This window comes from Lepidochelys olivacea, assembly GCF_965140295.1.
Source record: "Lepidochelys olivacea isolate rLepOli2 genome assembly, chromosome: 1".
Lineage (NCBI taxonomy): Eukaryota > Metazoa > Chordata > Testudines > Cheloniidae > Lepidochelys > Lepidochelys olivacea.
Genome location: NC_140411.1, coordinates 217,374,927 through 217,395,988, shown reverse-complemented (window position 1 = coordinate 217,395,988; position 21,062 = coordinate 217,374,927). Strand labels below are relative to the sequence as shown.

Here is a 21,062-nt window from a genome sequence, read left to right as displayed (position 1 = left end):
ATATGGAGTCACTACTGTCCTCTGTATGTATATTCTTATAACTGTTTATATATTTAGGAACATTTGACAGGTTTACAGATCACATTTTGGGAGCACTTTGGCTCCTTTGAAATGTAAGGTGCCGCATACACTGTATAAATCTCCAATGACCTAATCACCAGAAAGGGTCTTCGCTTCTCCCACAAGGAACTTCAACATCTTTATGTGCTCACAGTGAACAAAGTTTTAAAATGAAAAATATATATGTTTAGAAAAAATGGGATCTTCTTCCCCATTGCCCAGAGGTCACTCTCTTCTCCAGCATCCTCTCCAGCCAAGTCAATAGCTAGACTTCGTGAGAAAGGTAACTCAAGCGTCCACAGTTGCAGACCTGGCCTGGAAAATCCTTGCTGAGTGCAGAAAAGCCTTTATTGTGTTAGCTCCTTATGGGTTTGGAGCTGACGCCGTGATCGCAGGCCACCAATGTACACTGAACGGGGACAAACAGGGCAGGGTTTTCTTTAAAGGAGCCATGTGTCCTGGCAGTCTGGGTTTGGGAATTGCAGCAGGGAAGTGGGGCGCTTGGTGCACTCATTGCAGGCCAATCCCTAGACTCCTGTTGTAAATCACAGCTACCTCACAGTGCTGACGCGATCAATGTGCGGGGTGAGCACTGAGCACTTTTGCAGAGACCATTTTGGAAACCAGGGGCCTGATCTGCCAGGTGTTCCTGAGCACTCTCCACTCACATTGACTCCTTAGGGAGGTGAGAGCGCTCCACATCGTGCAAGATCTGATCTCAGAGCTGGGGAATTCTTTCCTTCCATCACCTCCTGCATTTCTGAGTAGACAGACAAATGAAACCCTTGAAAGAGGCTGTTCCCTGTATCACTGCACAGCGGTGAGAGTTACCTTCCACTCAGCACAGAAACCTGTGTTTCACATCACACCTGTGTATTATTTCTAATGCAGTATCAGCAGGGAGTGTTATTCAGCATATTTTTTGTCTCTGTGAGCCCAGGTCGTTCTGAGGCGCTCAGACTGTTGAATGGAGAAAACCGATGCAGTGGGAGAGTTGAGATTTCCCTCCGTGGTGTGTGGGGCAGAGTTCTGGATGACCAGTGGGACATGGACGATGCTAGCGTGGTGTGCAGACAGCTCCAGTGCGGAGTCGCTGAGAAAGCTTATCACCCCCCTATGTCTGAGCGAGGAAGGGGCCCCGTGGGGCTGAAAAGTGTCCGATGTGGAGGAAATGAGACTCGTCTGACTCTCTGTGACATCTCCCAGCCTGAGACAACCCAGGCAGGAATTGCTGAGGACGTTGGTGTCATTTGCTCAGGTGACTTAGTGTGAAAATCTTATAAATATCCTGTCCTTGTTCAATGGGAACATGACCCACCCCAGGGCCTGCCTCCACCCCACCTTGTGCTGTGATCTCAGCAGTCCTTGAAATGATGTGGATCTGATGTTCAAACTGGGACCGATTTATAGAAAAAAAATTATATACAGAACAAAGCATAGCCATGTTATAGGGTTCATGAACTATAGCAACATCTCTCTCTTTCTCTCTCTCATATTTTTATGGATTAGAGCTGTTCAAAAAAATTCATCAAAACTTTTTTCCTGTGAAAAATCTTCACCATAAGATTACAAATTTTCTCAAATAGTTTGTTTTCATTGAAAATGTTCAGATTTTTGTTGAAAAACTTGGGCTGTCAATTAACCACAGTTAACTCATGCGTTTAACTAAAAAAATTAATCGAGATTAAAAAAAATCATGATTAATTGCAGTTTTAATTGCACTGTTAAACAACAGAATACCAATTGAAATGTATTGTTTTATTTCTGAATGCAGTTATTTTTTGTACATAAATCTACATTTGTAAGTTCAGCTTCCATGGTAAAGAGATTGCACTACAGTACTTGTATTAGCTGAATTGAAAAATACTATTTCTTTCATTTTTTACACTTCAAATATTTGGAATAAAAAAATATAAAGTGAGCACTGTACACTTTCTATTGTGTTTTGTAATTGAAATCAATATATTTGAAACTGTAGAAAACATCCAAAATATTTAAATAAATGGTATTCTGTTATTAACAGCACAATTAATCATGATTAATTTTTTGTAATCACTTGACAGATCTATGAAAATCCCAAATTTATTTGTGGACCATGAAAAATATTCATGGTCATTCATTTTTGTGGGGAAAAGAATGAATTTCCAAGCAGCTCTTGTAGCACCTTAGAGACTAACCAATTTATTTGAGCATAAGCTTTTGAGAGCTACAGCTCGCTTCATCAGATGCTCATGAAAGCTTACGCTCAAATAAATTGGTTAGTCTCTAAGGTGCCACAAGTATTCCTTTTCTTTTTGCGAATACAGACTACCACGGCTGCTACTCTGAAACCAAGCAGCTCTTGTGTATCTAGTGGCTTCTTTATGTTAAAGTCTATAAAAAACATGCTGTCTTGAATCAGAAAACAACAGTAAGAAAAGGAAGTCACATGCAACCTGTTTTGACCAAGGCTGCCATGGATAGTAGCTCTGGGCTAGATCCCCCAAGGGCCTTGGGCGTTGCAAAGCCTGACTCCTAGGTGCCTTGCCATCGAATGGGATCCTCAGCCATGAGTCACGCGCCCAGCTCCACGTACAATGCATGGGGAGAGTTAGGCACCAGAAGCCAGAAAGCTGAACAGGGAACCACCTACATTTGCCAGCAGTGAAATGCCAAGGAAGGGAGTAGGGCCTAGATACACAAAGTTATTTCGTTGCCAACCTACCATTGATCGAAGCCTCAGCCCCCTGACACACAGGTAGAGGTAGGCACCTATCTCTGCTCAGGGACCTCAGTCATGAACCCACTCCTGGAGCTAGGCACGTAAGCCAGGTCAGCTCTCTCATCTCCCCATTTTACACAGGACCCAGTGGTTAAAGCACTCAACTGGGAGGTGGGAAATCCACATTCAATCCCTGCTCTGCCTGATTTGGAGCAGGGACGTGAACGCAGGTGAGTGCCCTAGTCACTCTAGACTGTGCTGGGGTGGGTCTCTCCTGCTGGAAATGTTCCACTTTGTACAAATAATCAGTCACTGAATCCGAAAAAAAGCTAGAGATTGATTCTAGCTGGTGGCCAGGGCACTCACCTGGGATATGGGAGAGTCAAGTCCCTGCTTCAGTAAATATGTAGTGATTTATTTATTATGTATTTATAAAGAGGTAGTTAGGTAGCTACGTACCTTTGTGGATCTAACCCTCTGTCACTTAGGAAATACATCAAAGTTGCTTTTATAATGTGACCTTGTGAAGTCCTATTCCTATAACTGTGCAATTTTCCATCATTTAAAGGTTAAAAAAAAATGAAAAAAAAAATCTGTGATGGGATTTTTTCATTGTTCTTGGTTGTACATGACTATTGTACAAAATAATTCTATTGTTCTTTTTGATGGTATATATTTACATTCAGGTCCAACAGTAAAAGTAAACAAGTAACAGATATTTTAACTATGTCCCTATATCATGCACTGTATGTTACTACACTGATATTTTTCATGCCCATTCCAACTGCAGGGTAACTGCAGCACATTAAGGGCCCATTTCTGTTCCCATTGTGTCAGTGGGAGCTTCACAGTTGATTTCAGCAGGGTAGAATTAGGCCCTAAGTGTCTTGGACTTTATTGTACACACACAGAGACAATTTGCCTGTCTTTCCCTTTATTTGTAAAATAAAGTGGTACCAAGTCTCCTTTTCTCTAATGTTCTGGTACGTGCTGTCATGCTGTCTGGAGTGGCTCACCACTGTAAGTGACTAACTCAGGGCAGACTCAAAAAACAAGGGCAGATACCCCAAACTGGTGGTGTGTTCTAGAATTAGATTTCACCAAGCCAGTCACAAACGTGAACTCCTGGATCACTATACAAGTCTCACTATGGAGTCACAGACCGCCTAACCTGCCACCCAGACAAACTGAAAGTTGTGATAAAATGTCACTTAATCCTAATATCACACCACACCAAGTTTCTCCCAGTCCCAAGGGACCAGTCAGTCACCCAGAATTTCCTCCAAAGAGAACGCTGGCAGCCAGTTCTATAGTAAATAACTAAAGGTTTATTAGCTAAGAAGAAGGGTTATTGAGAGGCTATAGCAGGTAAAATATAACAACAGGGAAATCAGTTTGTAACTCCAAATGGTGGCAGTGATGTAATAAACTGTCAGTTTCCCCAAAGTCTTTTACATGGTGTCATGAGGTACTCCACTCACTGCCGGTCTGGCATCTCCTCCTGGTCACTCTGAGGATTAGCTCTCGAGGCCAATGCCCATCCACAGTTTGCACACCATCACTCTCACTCTGGTTTGCAGCGCCTCTTGCTCCAGGACCTGCAGCATCCTCTTTGTCACTTAGCCCTCCAGCTAGGTCACTCAGTGTTCCCCCTGATGGGATTCAGTCCATCAACAGTCCTAGGCTGTCTTCCCATTCACTGCCCTGGTGCCACTCCCTCAGTGGCTGGTAGGGGAACCCAGGCCTGCCCTCTTCTCTGGGATCCAGTCCAGGGACAGCTCAGCAGTTCTGGGCTTCCTCTCTCTGCCCACACTGCTCCTTCCCTGGACTGATTTAGTTGGGGTTGGTCCTGCTTTGAGCAGGGCGTTGGACTAGATGGCCTCCAACCCTAATCTTCTATGATTGTATGACTGCTTCCTATACTCTGGTTCCCCTCCTCACTCTGGGTGTGCCAGCCCCAAGAATCCTCCTCCCAGGGAATAACTACAGACTATCTCCCTGCAGCCCCCAAACACTCCTCCCTCTTCCCAGGGCATGACTGCTGTCTGCCTTACTGCAGTCTTTCCCAACAGCCCAACCCGGAGCCACCTTCCTGGCTTTAAAGTTCCCATGTGTTCCTGAACAGGTGAGACTCTCTCTAGCCAGCTGATTCCAAGCTAAACTTCCACCGTTTGCAGCATAATTAGCTGATTGGGCCCACCTGGCCCATACCAGCTCTACAGCGCTCGTGTGGGGAGCTCACCCCATCACACAGGGCTACCCAGAATAACCCTGGGGATCTCTGTCTTCTCATTCAGTTTTTCTTCTCTGTTAGAATCCAAACAGTCCAGAGATACAGGATCTTTCTTTGAATCCATATTTATATCTTCTTCTTCTCACATAAGAACATAAGAAAACAAGCTGACAATCTACCCATGTGGGCTTTTCCTTTGATGACAGGGAGTGAGAAATGCACTTAGATTTTTGACCTCAGACCTTATTCATAATGGCTATTTCCTTTGAAATTAGCATTTTCTGTTAAAGTCCTTAAATCCTTAGCATTTCACAAAATTTATTTGATGTGTTATTTAGCTACACGTGTATTTATCATGTAAATGTTTGGCATTACATTATGACAGGAATAGACACGCAAAAACAATACCCATAACATTCCACTGGTTTTCATAAAGTTTAAACATCTGAATACACACGTATACATCTAACCATTACTTTAATCTACACAAGTGAACGTATCTAACTACACTCTAGCATGACCTGGTCAGCCAGTGTCACCCCCTCCCCATTCTGTAACAATTGAAAAGAATATTTGGTTTTGGGTAAATTAATTGCCTAATAATTCCCTGAACACCTTGATGCTTATCCTTTAAGAGTTGTTTGAGAATATTCAAGATTTTGAGTAAGGGCTGTTTCCGCTAACCCTTAGTCTCACAAATAGTTCTGACCCATGTGACGAGTCCCTTAAGGATTACTCCGATGAGTAAGGAATTCAGAATTAGGCCCTTACACTCACATGCTGTTTATCAATAGTGCTCTGTAAGAAGTATTCCTCATTTCCTTACTCAGCTTTTCTCCTTTTCTGTCTTTCTTGTTAAAGACAGATTTTAAAAAGCATTTCAATATCTCAGTCATTGTAGCATCATCATTGATTTGCATGGAAGGTATTTAATTGTCATCATATTGCATATTAACAGCTGGGATCTATCCCTGCAGGGAGCAGGCGGATCAGACTGGTGAATGGGGCAGGTCGCTGTGCTGGGAGAGTGGAGATTTATTACAATGGCAGCTGGGGGACAGTCTGTGATGATTCCTGGGATCTGTCAGATTCCAATGTCATTTGCAAACAACTGGGATGTGGACGCGCCATCAACGCAACTGTCTCTGCTCATTACGGGCAAGGATCCGGGCAGATCTGGCTGGACGATGTGAACTGCTCTGGAAATGAATCCAATCTTTGGGATTGTCCTTCCAGGGGCTGGGGCCAGCACAACTGCAGACACAAAGAGGATGCAGGAGTTCTCTGCTCAGGTCTGGTCCGGGAATGCTCACGTGAGCCTGGTTACCAGGGGATTTAATGGAGGGGGCAGACATTTGAGGAGAGAGCTGAGGATGATAGAGCCTCTCCCTCACTGTCTTTACTATAGGGTGCCCATACAGCGCGTTTTGGCCAGGACAGTCTCTTTTTCAAGCCTGCCCTGGTTGTCCTGACAGTTTTGGCAAAACTGGGCATTTCTCTCGTTTCCTCTTGCCAACGGATCATGAGTTGGGAAGAACAAATTGGACACATGCACAGTTTTGCCAAAAAAGTGGGATGCGCCCCCTAGCAGAGTGCGGAAGAACATGTGGGGGGAGGGGGACAATGGCAACGCTAGCCCAACGTGAGAGGACAGCAGGGTCTTGGGCCGCTGTGCGTGCGGGATGGAAGAATGGGGCCTCGTGCTGACCCCGCACGCGTGGGTGGCAGGGGGGCTCAGGCTGGCCTATGTGCCGAGGCGCTAGGGGAACCTCAGGCTGTCCCTATATGGGAGGCAGGGAGCGTTCAGGCTGGCCCCATGTGTCAGGGGGGAGAGGAAGGGAGGTTTGGGGGCTGGGCCCCCCGTGGGGTGTTCCGTTTTCTCTTTGAGAAAATATGGTCACTCTACTCTTCTACCAACCAACTGGGATCATGATTAGAAAGTCACCATTTCCCATTGGTTCCCACCCAGGAGTATTGGGGATATCACAGCATTTCTCTAGTGTTGGGAGGTGTCAAGGTTCCTTCCCCACTCTGAACTCTAGGGTACAGATGTAGGGACCTGCATAAAAACCTCCTAAGCTTATTTTTACCAGCTTAGGTTAAAGCTTCCCCAAGGTACAAATTAATTTTATCCTTTGACCCTGGATTTCCACTGCCACCACCAAACTATCTGGGTTTACTGGGAAACGTAGTTTGGACACGTCTTTCCCCCCAAAAGTCCTCCCAACCCTTGCACCCCACTTCCTGGGGAAGGTTTGGTAAAAATCCTCACCAATTTGCATAGGTGACCACAGACCCAAACCCTTGGATCTTAGAACAATGAAAAAGCATTCAGTTTTCTTACAAGAAGACTTTTAATAGAAGTCAAGGAATCACCTCTGTAAAATCAGGATGGTAGATACCTTACAGGGTAATTAGATTCAAAACATAGAGACTCCCTCTAGGCAAAACCTTAAGTTACAAAAAAGACACGCAGACAGGAATAGTCATTCTATTCAGCACAGTTCTTTTCTCAGCCATTTAAAGAAATCATAATCTAACACATACCTAGCTAGATTACTTACTAAAAGTTCTAAGACTACATTCCTGTTCTATTCCCGGCAAAAGCAGCATACAGACAGACACAGACCCTTTGTTTCTCTCCCTCCTCCCAGCTTTTGAAAGTATCTTGTCGTCTCATTGGTCATTTTGGTCAGGTGCCAGTGAGGTTACTTTTAGCTTCTTAACCCTTTACAGGTGAGAGGATTTTTCCTCTGGCCAGGAGGGATTTTAAAAGGGTTTACCCTTCCCTTTATATTTATGACAGGAGGGCAGTCACTGCTGTATTGCAGGTGTCTGTGTGTGCAACTGCTGGGAACTGGTGACTTTTCAGAGGTGACCATTGTATTTCTAATAGGCCCATGGTGTCCAGGAAAGTTTCATTTTTAGAATGATTCTCTCTGCACTTGCTCCTGCAGAATGATGTGGCTATACTTTTGGGATGAGCAATTGCTGGGATTTCACTCTTCACACCAGTTCATTTCAGAATCAGATGATTTAAATTCCCTTTTTGTGCACTTCCTTCTAGAATTCACGGATTTGAGGCTAGTGAGCGACAGTGCTTGTGCTGGGCGGCTGGAGGTTTTCTACAATGGGACGTGGGGCAGTGTTTGCTCCAATCAGATGTCTGGAGTCACCCCAGCAATTGTCTGCAAACAGCTGAACTGTGGGGATGGAGGGCAGGTTGCAAGAGACTTGGCATATGGAGCAGGTTCTGGTCCCACGTGGCTGGACCATGTTGTATGCAGTGAGCAGCACAGGTCCATTGGCAGTGCCCATCAGGCATATGGAAACAGCAGTCCTGTGCTAACCGAGCAGAGGAGACCCATATTTCTTGCCGTGGTAATTCTGAAACTGTCTGTGCACACACCCACTCCATCTTTTACTCATTGAAAGGGTGTGATAGAAATTTTGAATGTATTTACTTTTCAGTACAGACAGTTTTACATTCACAGTAGTGACAGACATATTTTCATTGTCAATTCTCAATACAGCTCCTGGAAAACAAAATGGGAGTTATTCATACAAGCTGTGTGTTACACGGTGCAATCACCTAGTGAGAGCCTACAAATGCCCATAGGCACGGGAACTTGGGGTGCAAGGGGTTAATCAGTTTGCGGGGGTCCCGGCTGCAGGCCCTGCACTCCACTGCTGATCCCAGACACGGGGTCCCGCTGCTAGCCCCGCAAGGTGTGGTCCCAGCCTGAGTCACCTTACCCCGATCCACAGCCCAGTCCTGGCCCCAACTCGGGGGAGAGGGAGCACAGACAGGGTAAGAAGGGGCAAGGTAAAAAGTTTGGGAACCACTGACTTTCAGCACCCCAACTGTAAAAATTGTTCCAGCACCACTGCAAATGCCTCCCATTAGCAAGCATCATTTGGGAATCTCTGTGGCTGTACTTTTGGGATGAACAATCAGAGATGGGCCCAAGGTCAGTGAACAGGACGTGAGTGGTCATGCTGAGTGGTTGGAGCAGGAGTCATATCCAGTGGTTAGAGCAGGAGCTGGTAGCCAGAAATTGGAGCCAAGGGTCAGAGCCAAAGGCAGAAATCGGAGCTCAGGGTCAGGACCAGGTTACCTGGAGCAAGGCAAGGGGTAAGTCTGGGGTCAAGGCAACAGCACGACTGTGAACAAGACAGGAAAATGAGATATCTTAGCTGTGGGAAATGCTCTGAGCAGTTGCTGAATGCTGGTGTGGCTGCTGGACTCAAGAGCTGGACTGCTGACCAATCAGGCAGCCTGACCAGTCAGACAGCCTGATACAGTCCAGCTGCGCTCGTTAAGTAGCCTGGAGACTAGCTCTGCTGCAGCCCCTGCTTCCTGACACCCAGGCTGTGAAATCTGGGTCAGGATCAGAATTCCCAAAAAGTGGGTCTGTGCGTATAGGTGAGAGTCTGTTTCAGATCTAAAGTCCCATTTAGTCCTTGTAACCGGGGCGCAGACTCACCAGCGGCACCTGCTGCTGGTTGTCCTTGGGATTTAGCGTTCCAGGCGCCAGAGCACCCTCTTCAGCCCTGTCTCGCCTTGCTGCTGGCTCCCGTGTCCCTCCCAGGACCCTGGTGCCCCTTTCACTGGGTGCTGCCCCCTGGCAGTACCCCACAGTTCTGGGTCTCCCCCTCCCATGGGAACCCCCCCACCCACTATCCCTGTCTCACCTCAGTCATAGGCTCCTTCTAGTCACCAGCTAGTCCCTGCGTCCTGGGGCAGACTACAGTATGAGCCACTCATCACCGGCAACATTGGGTTTGGACCTGCTGCCTCTGCCCACCCGTGGCTGCCCCTGCAACCCCCGTACCTAATAGACCTTACCAGGTCCGCAGCCTGGGGCTCTCCTAGGCTGGAGCTCCCCGGCTCCTTTGCATTTCCCCAGTCCTGCTCCAAACTAGGTCCTCTGTTCAGGTCTCTACAGCCAAGTCCCTCCCTCAGAGCTAGAGAAAATGGTCTCTCTTGGCTTCTGGCTTACAGCCTTTATAGAGCCAGCTGGGCCTTGATTGGGACATGGCCCCCAGCTGCGCCACTTTCCCCAGTCAGCTGGGGTTTTACTTCCTTCCCCAGCCCCAGCCCCCTGCAGGGCTTTTCCAACCCCTTCAGGGCTGGAGCAGCTGCCCACTTCCCATAACCCAATAGGTACAGTCCTCAATTCTAATACCACCATTTCTTGTCTCTGGATCCTCACAATAATGTGGCTGTGTTTCAGCTGACAAATCTGTTTACCTTCAAACAGGGTCAAGAGCAGCTGTACACAGGGTGGATGGAACAGACTCAGATACCCACAAACACGCACACACCAGCAGCAAGCTGAATAAAGATTTCAACATCCAGAGAATCCACTGAGGAACAAATCCATTAGCTATGAAACAAAATAGATTTAGATTTAAGTTTATAAAATTGCTGAAATTTAGGGGTTTAATATACAGATAAGCCCTACCTTCTCCTACATCATACACCCTTCTCGGTCTGTTCAGTTAATCATTTTCTCTGCATAGAAACCTCAGGCCCTGTTTGCCGACTGCCCGAACTCGACAAGCTGCACAGGTATTTCTGCTTCTCACTGTCTCACTCTTGGTCCCGAAGGACTTTCCCAGCAACGTGAGGTTTCTGCATTTCCAGATCAGGAGAAGTTACGTGTCGTGGGAGGAGAGGACAGATGCTCGGGGAGAGTGGAGGTTTGGTATCGTGGCTTCTGGGGAACAGTTTGTGATGACTCCTGGGATATGGCGGATGCTAACGTTGTGTGTAAACAACTGGGCTGTGGATCTGCTGTACCAGTCCCAGGCGAGGCTGTATTTGGTGAGGGGACTGGTCCCATCTGGGTAGAAACATTGAATTGCAGAGGGACAGAGTCATCTCTCTGGGACTGTCCTGCCAAGCCCTGGGGTGAGAGCAACTGTGGTCACAAGGAAGATGTTGCAGTGAATTGCTCAGGTGAGTGACAGGAGATGTGTCTGCTACATGCTGTAATTTTCTGGAAGGAGGATGGGTCCAATTGCCTGCCCGCCCTTGGTCACAGGCCAGGCCCCCCCATCTCCTGTTTGCAGAAGCATCATGGATGCTGTGGGGTGGAAGCTTTGTGGGGCCATATTGGCTCAGACATCAGCCCACATAACCCCTGTGTCCATCACAGACCCCAGTGTGCTGGTTTGTTACTAGTCAGCCTAGGGGGACGTGGGCCCTAAATCACTAACAGACAGACCCTGTGCTGCTCTGAGGGAATTTGTAGAAGTGATGTCTGGAGCTCTGAGGGGGACGCTACCCAGTGACAAACACATCGGCTCCCCCTCGCTCCAGACTCCAACTCTCCTCCCTTTCCCCTTGCAGGTGTGACAGAGACGACAGCATCACTGAGTAGAACAGGTAAAACATCCCCCGCTCCCATCAAGAGTTAAAATTTACCTGGTGCTGGGTCACAGATGATGAGCTGCAAGCTGTAGCCTAAGGACAGGAGCTCCTTGCCATGAGTAAGCAGGGGAATGGTCCCGCTGTTGTGGGGAACTTTCCTGGCTTATACACTACCCCAGTGAAATGGGCTAGCGAAGGGATCTGAGTCCTCGCTCCCTCTTCCTTTACCCAGAGGCCTGCCTGACATCAAGGGCTCCCCTTCCACGCTCCTGTCTGGCAGAGTCCTCGTAACCCCGACAGGGCTGGGCCCAGGATTCCTGGGGGGTCGACCCCCAACCCTGTCGTGGTCACTTAGGGCAGGGGCTAAGGTGTCCCCACTCCCAGATGCTCTCTCTGCACTGGATGCTTCCCTGACCCACTGATCATTACATGCAGTTCAAAGGAAATACAGTGTATTAAACGGCAATCGATTTTAAAAAATAAGAAAAAAGTGGGAAAGGTTAAAGGAAAACACGTCACCCTGCTCTGTGGCACGGGGACGTCACAACCAGCGTCTCTGGACCGTAAGGGAAGTTGAGTCTGTTCCTCACATGTCCCAGGCCTCCTGCCCAGGCCCTGGCTGTGCTGCAGGGATACTGCGGGTCGGACACTTGCTCTGGGGGTGGTCACACGCCTTCAGGCTGAACGAGGCAGGACCCTTCTTCCCAGCATCGCCCCCGCCCAGTCGGGGTTACGATCCCCCTCCAAGTCTGGCCTGCCAGGCCTCTTGGCTGGGGGCGTCTCCCTGCTCTGGGCCCGCTGCCCAGGGTCCCCCTCGCTCTCCTCAGCTCCTCACCACGCCTGGCTTCAGACTGCTCCAGCCCCAGGCCCAGCTCCTGCTCCTGCTCCCCTCTGCCTCAGCGCTGCTGCTGCTCTGCCTCCAGCTCCCTGGGCTGCTTTTTCCGGCCCCTCCGGATCTGGTTGCTGCAGCTCTGCTCCCAGCACAGGTCTCCTGTGACTCTGCTCCCAGCACTGACCTGCTCCCCCCGGGCTGCTGCTCTGGTTCTCTCTGGATCTGGCGCGGCTCTGCTCCGCAGCTCAGTCAGGCCCCTGCTCTCTCCGCAGCTCGGCTCCACTCTGTCTGACCCAGGCAATCCAGCTCACAGGGAGGACAGGACCCACCTTGTCCTCCTGACTCCCTGATTAGCCTGCCCGCCCTGTCAGTCAGGCTGACTTGGGGCATTGGCCTCTCCCCATTGTTCCTGGGGACTGTCAGTCTCAGGGTCCTGCTTTCCTATCAACCCTTCCCCTTCCTTCTGGTCCTGGGAGCTAGCCAACCGAAACACCCCCACCGAGTTTTAGTAAGGGGCCAACAGTCCCCTTACACATGGCCTGTGAAATCTAGGGGCGAATGACACCTGGGTGGGAGCTGCAGGCTGTGCTGAGCCAGAGAATTCCTGTCTGCTGGCTCCAGCTGACAGGGCAGGGCCCATGATTTAAACAGCAGCCTGTGAGCTGCCCCCATGGCACACAGACTGTGTCCCAGCCCCTTACCCTGCTGCCGTGCAATGAGTGACTGGGGAGATCCCTGGGCCCCCCGGACTCTCACAGGATAATCCCTCCCTCTTCCATGTTCATTTCCTTCCAGCTCCCCCGCGCCACCCTCCAACTGACAGTGGAAGAATCACGGTGCCCGTGGTCATCTGCATTATCCTGGGAGCCCTGCTCTGCCTGGTCTTAATCATCCTGGGGGCGCAGGTGCGAAGTGCCAGGGCAGAGCGCAGAGGTGGGTCCTGCTTGGTGTCACTGTGTGAAATGCCTCTGAAATAGCAGGCGGAGCTGTGCCTAAGGGGCGTGGGGCGTTGGCAGTGTAGTGGAAGGTTAAATTGTATTATACTGTTCAGCCACGAAGTGGTGTTGCATGTAACAACTTACATTCGCTAACCTCAGCCATGCCTGGCAGAGCATTAAGGGATCTTATTGTGAACACATCTGTTGAGTATCTCTCCGGAAAGGAAGCTCTGTAGCCAGTCCATGTCTGGTACAGAAGCCTGACCTGCTTATAGCAGCCTTGCCACCTACCATGTCCAAGGTGTATGTGACATGGTGCCCCAAGTTAAGCAGTGCCAGAGGAGAAGAAAAACAGAAGGAAGAGAGCAACAGAAGTTGCAGACAGAAGGAGGAGCAATGAAGGATGCAGACAGGGGGAAAAAAAGCAACACAGGTTGCAGGATTTCATCAACATCTCCCTCTTCGTTGACCAGAGAACTTCAGCTTTGACAAACCTTCACAACTGACAGACTAGAAGCAGCATTTTGCAAGATTTCAGATTGCTACAAAACTCCATAAGGAAACTGAAGCTATACAGGTATGGTGTTTACTTTGTGCTATTTGGAAGCAAGCAGAGCATTTCTTTCAATCCTTTGATTTTCCTGAAGACTGGCACAAAGATGACTATGAAAGGGTTCTGGCTTTGTTTGATGCGTCCTTTATACACTGGAACCTCAAAGTTACAGAACTGACCAGTGAACCACAGACCTCATTTGGAACTGGAAGTATGCAACCAGGCAGCTCCAGACACCAAAAAAAGAAAGAAAGAAAGGAAAAAAAAGGAAATACAGTACAGTAGTGTCTTAAATGTAAACGACTAAAAAAATGAAAGGGAAAGGTTGAAAAAAGATTTGACAAGGTAAAGAAACTGTTTCTGTGTTTGTTTCATTTAAATTAAGATGGTTAAAAGCAGCATTTTTCTTCTTCATAGTAAAGTTTCAAAGGTGTATTAAGTCAATGTGCAGTTGTAAAGTCTTGAAAGAACAACCGTAACATTTTGTTCCGAGTTATGAATGTTTCAGAGTTATGAACAACCTCCATTCCAAGGTGTTTGTAATTCTGAGATTCTACTGTACCCTCAGAGAAATGTGGTTTATGAAAGGGCATGTTTTCACGAGAGAATTTAGGGACTAGGGGAAAATGCTGAATAGTTTATAAGAGCTCTGCATGCCTTGGCTGAAAACTGTGATTCAGGTACAGCAAACATGTAAACATCAGAGAGAGGCTAGTTATTGGTTAACAGATAAAAATCCTTCACAGGAGCTACAATTCAAAACAGACTTCACCCTACACACTGCTATTCAAATTGCAAAGCAATCTGAGCTCATGAGACAGCAAAACCCAGAGCAACTTGTCAAACTTGAAAAACGAGAAACTAGCTTAGAAGCTGTTAACAAATGCAGCCTGAATGAAACAAGTTAATACCATGAAATTGGTGAGGTAAAGAGGGAGAACTCCCTGGCTAAGAGGAGCAAATTCCACTCAAACATTCAGGATATATTAAATGCATGAAACATGGACTTTTTGCAGTTGTTTGTCACATGAACGCAGTCAGGGAATTGATTCATATTCCAGACAATCAAGAGCTATTGTTTCTTGGATCTATCCTGTGTGAAGATACAGAGCCTGCCTGGAGAGTGAAACTGATCATTCAGAGAAACACTGTGGACTTTAAAATGGACTTAGGAGGAGATGTAACAGTCATCTCAGAGGGGCCTTACAATCACCTTCAACCCCTCCCAGAGATGAAGTTACCTGCCACAGCTCTGACTAACACTGGAGGCATTCTGAATTGCATGGGACAGTTCACCACAGAAATCTCTTTCAAAGAGAAAAACTTCTCATTCAGAGTGCATGTGATCAAAGACCAACAGCGTTCTCCACCTCAGTGTGGCAGCCATGATGGGCCTCATGAGAAAAGCGGAAGAACTAGAAAGATGGATAGTTGAAAGGAGACCCAGTACAAATAAACTCAAGATAAAATGCTGGAGCATACAGTGTACCTCAGAAAGAACAATCAACAGAGCAAATTCTACAGATGGCAGATGGAGAACAAGAGGAAGAAAACTCAGAGATTCCGAACAGGCCTCAGGCAGTCATTGCTACTGATGGAAAGCCAGATGACCAAGTTGTTACGTGTTTGGGTTGGGTAATTAGAAAACTAGTACCACTGAGAGATGTTAGGGCTTTTTCCCTCACCCCTCTCTTGGTTCTTATCACACAAACAGAAAGCAGAAGACCATACTCCGAGTGCAGGCAATGCAATGTTTAGTGGGGTTAATCAGGCAAGCATATCCATAGCTCTGTATGTCACAGAGTTTTCCCTGTCCTTTTTCCCATCTTCTTTTTCTTAGCAGGTTTAATTATATCCCTTGGTCCCACCCCTTACAATTTATGGTCATGTTCCGTTTTGGAGGATCGTAGTATGGGGACTTTGGTACCACCTCTTTTGTACCCTATGGTTGGGGTAAGGAGTAAGGTTATGTTTCAGCCAGGGTCACCTTTTTTCTGGCTTTTTAGTGTTTCTTATGTTTGCCCACCACCCCCCTTGCCCCTCCCATCTGGTTGCTTGACCTTGCCTTGAGATAAGGGTCGAGGCAATCTTCAAATGTACACTTCTGTATTAAACTCCCACCATACGCAGCAACACTTTAACTCTTTTCCTTATTTCTTTGTGCTATAAACCCCATCTGGAAGCAACACACAGTGTTTTCATTCTTTGTTCATACATATTCGTAAGGAGGATATAAATGTAAGGATACCATGATAACGTAAATGTTGTACATGGTAGGAATGTAGAACTCAAAGGGGGAGAGGTAATGGAAGGCTAAACTGTATTATACTATTCAGCCACTAGGTGACACTGTGTGTAACATACCTTGTTTAAACTAACTTCAGCCATTCCTGTTGGAGTATTAAGGTATCTTACGGTGAACACATCTGGTGTGTACCTCTTGCACGGAAGCTCTGTAGCCAGAGCATGTCTGGTACAGAAGTCTGGCCTGCTAGTAGCAGTCCTGTAACCTGCACAAGGTGTGCATGTCAGGGAGAGCTTTGTGCGGGATCCAGGGACCATCTTAAGTCCTGTCATATCTAATATCTTCAGCTATGATCTGGCCATGGAAATGAACAGCACAGCAGTGACACTTGCAGATGACACTACACTGGGAGGAGTTGAAACTAGTGGGGACGACAGAGAAATAATACAAAGGGGAAATGCAGTGGTTCCTTGCTCTCAAGTGGAGAGGGAGGCCGCACCCTCTCACTGTGTCAGGCAACAGCACTCAGGCTCGGTTCCCACTTGCTGCGTTGATCTGTAAGAAGTCTAGAGTTCGCAGCCTCCTGTCAGAGCTGCCGCCAATCAAGAATCTAGAACCCTGGCGTTCTAGGCGGGGTGGAGTATAAACAGTCTTTAGTCCACAGCATCCTGGCTGGGACAGCCAGCAGTTCATGGTTGATAAGGGAAGCTCTGGCCCTCTGGGCAGGGCAGAGTGGGAAGCAAGCTTTGCCTAAGCCTCTTGGCTAAGGCAGGCAGCAAAGACACAGTCTGGGTCTTTGGGTGGGGAAGAGCAGGAAGCACCAAACAGTCTAGGGACTCAGGCAGGGCAGAGCACGAAACAGACAGTTTTGATGACCTGGCTCTGGCAGACAGCAGACCTCTTGGCCTAATGTGGGGAGGCTGCCACCCCAGGGATGGGGTTGGCAGCAGGGGATGAGGGGACCTTGGCGCACCCTACTCCACTGCGTCCCAGCCCGGGGCCCTAACAGCGGAGAACTGTTCCGCCACTGGGTCAGCAGGGATCCAGCTAAAACATGTTGACTCGGGTTTTGACAGTGTAACGGGACCAAAGTCCAGTTTCCTTGGTCTACTTCCTACCAGCGTCTGGGTGAGGGGTTCCATAGTGCCCGGGTCCTTGGTCTCGTTGCGGTACTTGGCCGATGGCAGTGCCGGCAATTTCTCTCCAGGGTCGGTCTCCTTTGGGGACAGGATGCTGTCCGGTGCAAGTCTAGCTCCAGAATTCTGCAGCAGGCTGGAGACTTCTGTCTCCTTCCCTAGCTCCCACTCCAATGAGATGCAAGACCCTCCCTTTATACTTCCTGTCCTGCCCTGGTAATTCCAGCGACGGGGGCAGGGCAGGTTTGGCTCCGCCCACCAGAGGGAGTGTAGTGGTCCCTCACTCTAAAGTGGGGAAGGAGGTACTTCGCCTCACTGGAGAAAATAATACAAAGAGACTTCAAGTATTCTTAGAAAAAATAACATGTTGAGATTCCATTAGAAAAGTACAAGAAAATCCATGTGAGGGAAAGATCCGGAATAGAGAGATACAGCAGGAGGGAGGGTACGAGGAAGGAGAAATGCTGCAAAAGAGCTTGGGTGATTATGGCCAAAGAGATCAGACAGTTCTACTAGGCATTTAGGGCATATCTACACTGCAATGAGAGGTGTGATCGCAGCACATGTAGAAATACCCAAGATAGCTTTTACCTAGCTCGGTGAAAGCTAGCTGGCATAACAACAGCAGTGTAGTTGCGTCAGCATGGCTGTGACGTGGGCTAGCCACTGGAGCGTGCACCCAGGCTCCTAGGCGAGGCTGTACACGGCAGGTTAGCCTGTGCTGCTGCGTGTGCTGACACAGCTACGTGGCTAGCTCGATCAAAGCCAGCTCAGATGTGTTTATGCATGCTGCAATCACTCCTCCAGATTGCAGTGTAGATTTACCCTTATATAAGAACCGCTATAGTGGGTCAGACCAAAAGTCCATCTAGTCCAGTATCCTGTCTTCCAGCAGTGGCCAATGCCAGGCACTTCAGAGGGAATGAACAGAACAGGTAATCATCAAGTGATCCACCCACTGTCGCCCATTCCCAGCTTCTGGCAAACAGAGGCTAAGGACACCATCCCTGCCCGTCCTGGCTAATAGCCATTGCTGGACCTATCCTCCATGAATTTATCTAGTTCTTTTTTGAACCCTGTTATACTCTTGTCCTTCACAACATCCTCTGGGAAAGAGTTCCACAGGCATTGACTGTGTGTTGTGTGAAGAAATACTTCCTTTTGTTTGTTTTAACCCTGCTGCCTATTAATTTCATTTGGTGACCCCGAGTTCTTGTGTTATGAGAAGGAGTAAATAACACTTCCTTATTCACTTTCTCCACACCAGTCACGATTTTATAGTTTAATATCCCCCCTTAATCATCTCTTTTCCAAGCTGAAAAGTCCCAGTTTTATTAATCTCTCCTCATATGGCAGCTGTTCCATACCCCTAACCATTTTTGTTGCCCTTTTCTGAACGTTTTCCAATTTCAATACGTCTTTTTTGAGATGGGGTCACCACATTTACACGCAGTATTCAAGATGTTGCATTTATCAACATTGAATTTCATCTCCCATTGTGTTGCCCAGTCACGCAATTTTGTGAGACCCCAGTGTATTTTTCGCAGTCTGCTTTGGACTTAACTATCTTGACTAGTTTTGTATCATCGGCAAATTTTGCCACCTCCCTGTTTACCCCTTTTTCCAGAGCATTTATGAATATGTTGATCAGCACTAGTCCCAGTACAGACCTCTGGGAGTCACAACTATTTACCTCTCTCTGTTCTGAAAACTGACCCTTTATTTTTTCCCCTTTTTTCCCTATCTTTTATTCAGTCACTGATCCATGAGAGGACCTTCCCCCTTATCCCATGACAGATTACTTTTCTTAAGAGCCTTTGGTGAGGGACCTTGTCAAAGGCTTTCTGAAAATCTAAGTACACTATATCCACTGGATCCCCCTCGTCCACATGCTTGTTGACCCCCTCAGCGAATCCAAAAGGATTGGTGAGGCACGATTTCCCTTGACAACAACCACGTTGACTCTTCCCCAACAAATCATGTTCATCTATGTGTCTGATCATTCTGTTTTTTACTGTAGTTTAAACGAATTTGCCTGGTTCTGTAGTTTGGGTTACTGGCCTGTAATTGCTGGGATTGCTTCTTGAGCCTTTTTAAAAAATTGGCATCATATTAGCTATCCTCCAGTCTTCTGGTACAGAAGGTGATTTAAATGATAGGTTACAGACTACAGTTAGTAGTTCTACAATTTCACATTTGAGTTCCTTCAGAGCTCTTGGGTGAAAACCATCTGGTCCTGGTGACTTATTACTGTTTACTTCATCAATTTGTTCCAGAACTTCCTCTCATGACACCTCAGTCTGGGACAGTTCCTCAAAGTCGTCACCTAAAAAGATATGTAGATAGTACTTTCCATTTTTAAAGCACTGCACAGATATTAGCTAATTATTCCCCACACAGTCTCTAGGCAGTACATATACTATTTTTCCCATAGGTGTGAGCACCAGGATAGGAGAGGAATGATTTTGGGTGGTAGTAGGAATAATAGGATACATTTATGAAGGGACCATTAAGGTTGAATATCAAGATAAACTTAATGACAGTGAAATAGCCAATAGAACAAATATGACAGGGACATGGTCCCTGTCACCTGGAATGCTGAAATCTAAACTGGAGAGAGCAGTGGGAATGTGCTGTAGGAACCAATCCTGCACTGGAGTCGGGGGGGCAGGGGCTGGATGATCTCATAGGGTTTCCCATCCCTAGCTTCTCTGACCCTGTGCAAACTCTGCCCTTTGTTTTCAGGCTCCAGAAGATCCTTGGACCCTTTCTCTGAGGCCGTGTACGAGGAGATCAATTATAACCTGATGAGAAAGAAGCAGGAAATGTTTGATTGCTCAGGTCTGTGTGTGTCATTCCTAACAGGGAGAAAATCTCTAATGCACTCTGCCTTCTAAAGCTCTCACTTAGAACTAAATCTCTGAAGCCTTCAAGCCTGTGAGTCCTGGATGGCTGCAGATGCTGGGTCTGTGAAGAGACCACTCAGTTACTGGACTGAGATGAATGAGTTAGCAGACTCTGCTAGCCCCATTCTGAGGACAGTCAGGCCCATCTGTACATCCTGCAGCCGTAGGGGGTAATTAGTTTTGGGTCAGGAAAGTGACTGTTCTCGTCATTTTGACTGAATGTCAATCAGGGGGAAGATGCACATTCTCCTCTCTGCTAATGGTGGGGGTTGGTCACAGACTCTGATCATGGGAGGGGTGTTGTCTTATCTGGCAAAAAGTCGGGGGAGGGGGAGTATCTTGCACAACAAAATGGGAGTCATGTCCGTGGCTGAGGAGATCTAGACCAGCAGCCTTAGCCATAATTTTCTGCTGGATTAGGCCATGAAGCAGCAACATTCAGGAGGAGAAGATAAACATTCCTCTCTAAAGAGATTCTTACACCCTGAGTGTGACTCAAAACAGGCTCCCCAGTTCTTGAGAAGGATTTGAATGAAACCCACAGGAGGGGATGCCATGGTAAAAGGCTCACTCAGTTCCTGCCTCACCTCATGAGGTCAATATGGCTGTTCCCAGCATCTTCCCAGTCTGAATTATCCACCCCAAAGCCTCATTTACTACAAAAAAACTGATATTTAGCTTAGAAAGTCTGTGTCAGCCTCTCACCACTCAGTCGCTGTGAATTCAGCATCTTCTCTTGAAGAAGCAATATAGTGAGACCATAAATCTTGCTCCAGGACCCAGATGCATTGCCCATCAGCCAGTTTCGCTGCTCTCACTGTGATAACATCCCATTTACCCTTTCTCCAGTTTCCTATTCAGATGACTCAGTGACAAAGCTGCAGTATTACACCGGGGACAGCGAGGGGGAAAATGATCCTGGATCAAAGCAAGGTAACAAGGATGGGGGTGGACACAGAGACACACAAAAGATTTCTGTCCAGCTCTTGATGGAAATGTGAACAAATCCTGACCCTTTCTGTGTTTGGTTGACTGTGCTCTCTCCCAGGGGAGGAGCTGCAGGGAACCTGGCAGAGAAA

General features: G+C 47.5%; 1 long non-coding RNA gene and 1 pseudogene across 2 annotated transcripts in view; one reads left to right on the top strand and one right to left on the bottom strand.

The window, feature by feature from the left end:
- LOC311526290 (antigen WC1.1-like) overlaps positions 1–21,062 on the top strand; it is a 65,863-nt pseudogene that overhangs the window by 41,022 nt on the left and 3,779 nt on the right. Inside the window, exons 5-13 of the transcript XR_014714723.1 lie at positions 1,001–1,318; positions 5,972–6,286; positions 8,062–8,389; positions 10,521–10,569; positions 10,645–10,959; positions 11,353–11,388; positions 13,001–13,138; positions 19,823–19,918; positions 20,833–20,916. The product of XR_014714723.1 is annotated as an antigen WC1.1-like (transcript). The remainder of the gene's footprint in view (positions 1–1,000; positions 1,319–5,971; positions 6,287–8,061; positions 8,390–10,520; positions 10,570–10,644; positions 10,960–11,352; positions 11,389–13,000; positions 13,139–19,822; positions 19,919–20,832; positions 20,917–21,062) is intronic.
- LOC311526926 lies at positions 8,439–12,586 on the bottom strand. The gene is made up of 3 exons (XR_014713193.1): positions 12,390–12,586; positions 10,249–10,384; positions 8,439–8,530 (listed from the first exon to the last, which is right to left on the bottom strand). It is a non-coding gene; the product is annotated as an uncharacterized lncRNA (long non-coding RNA).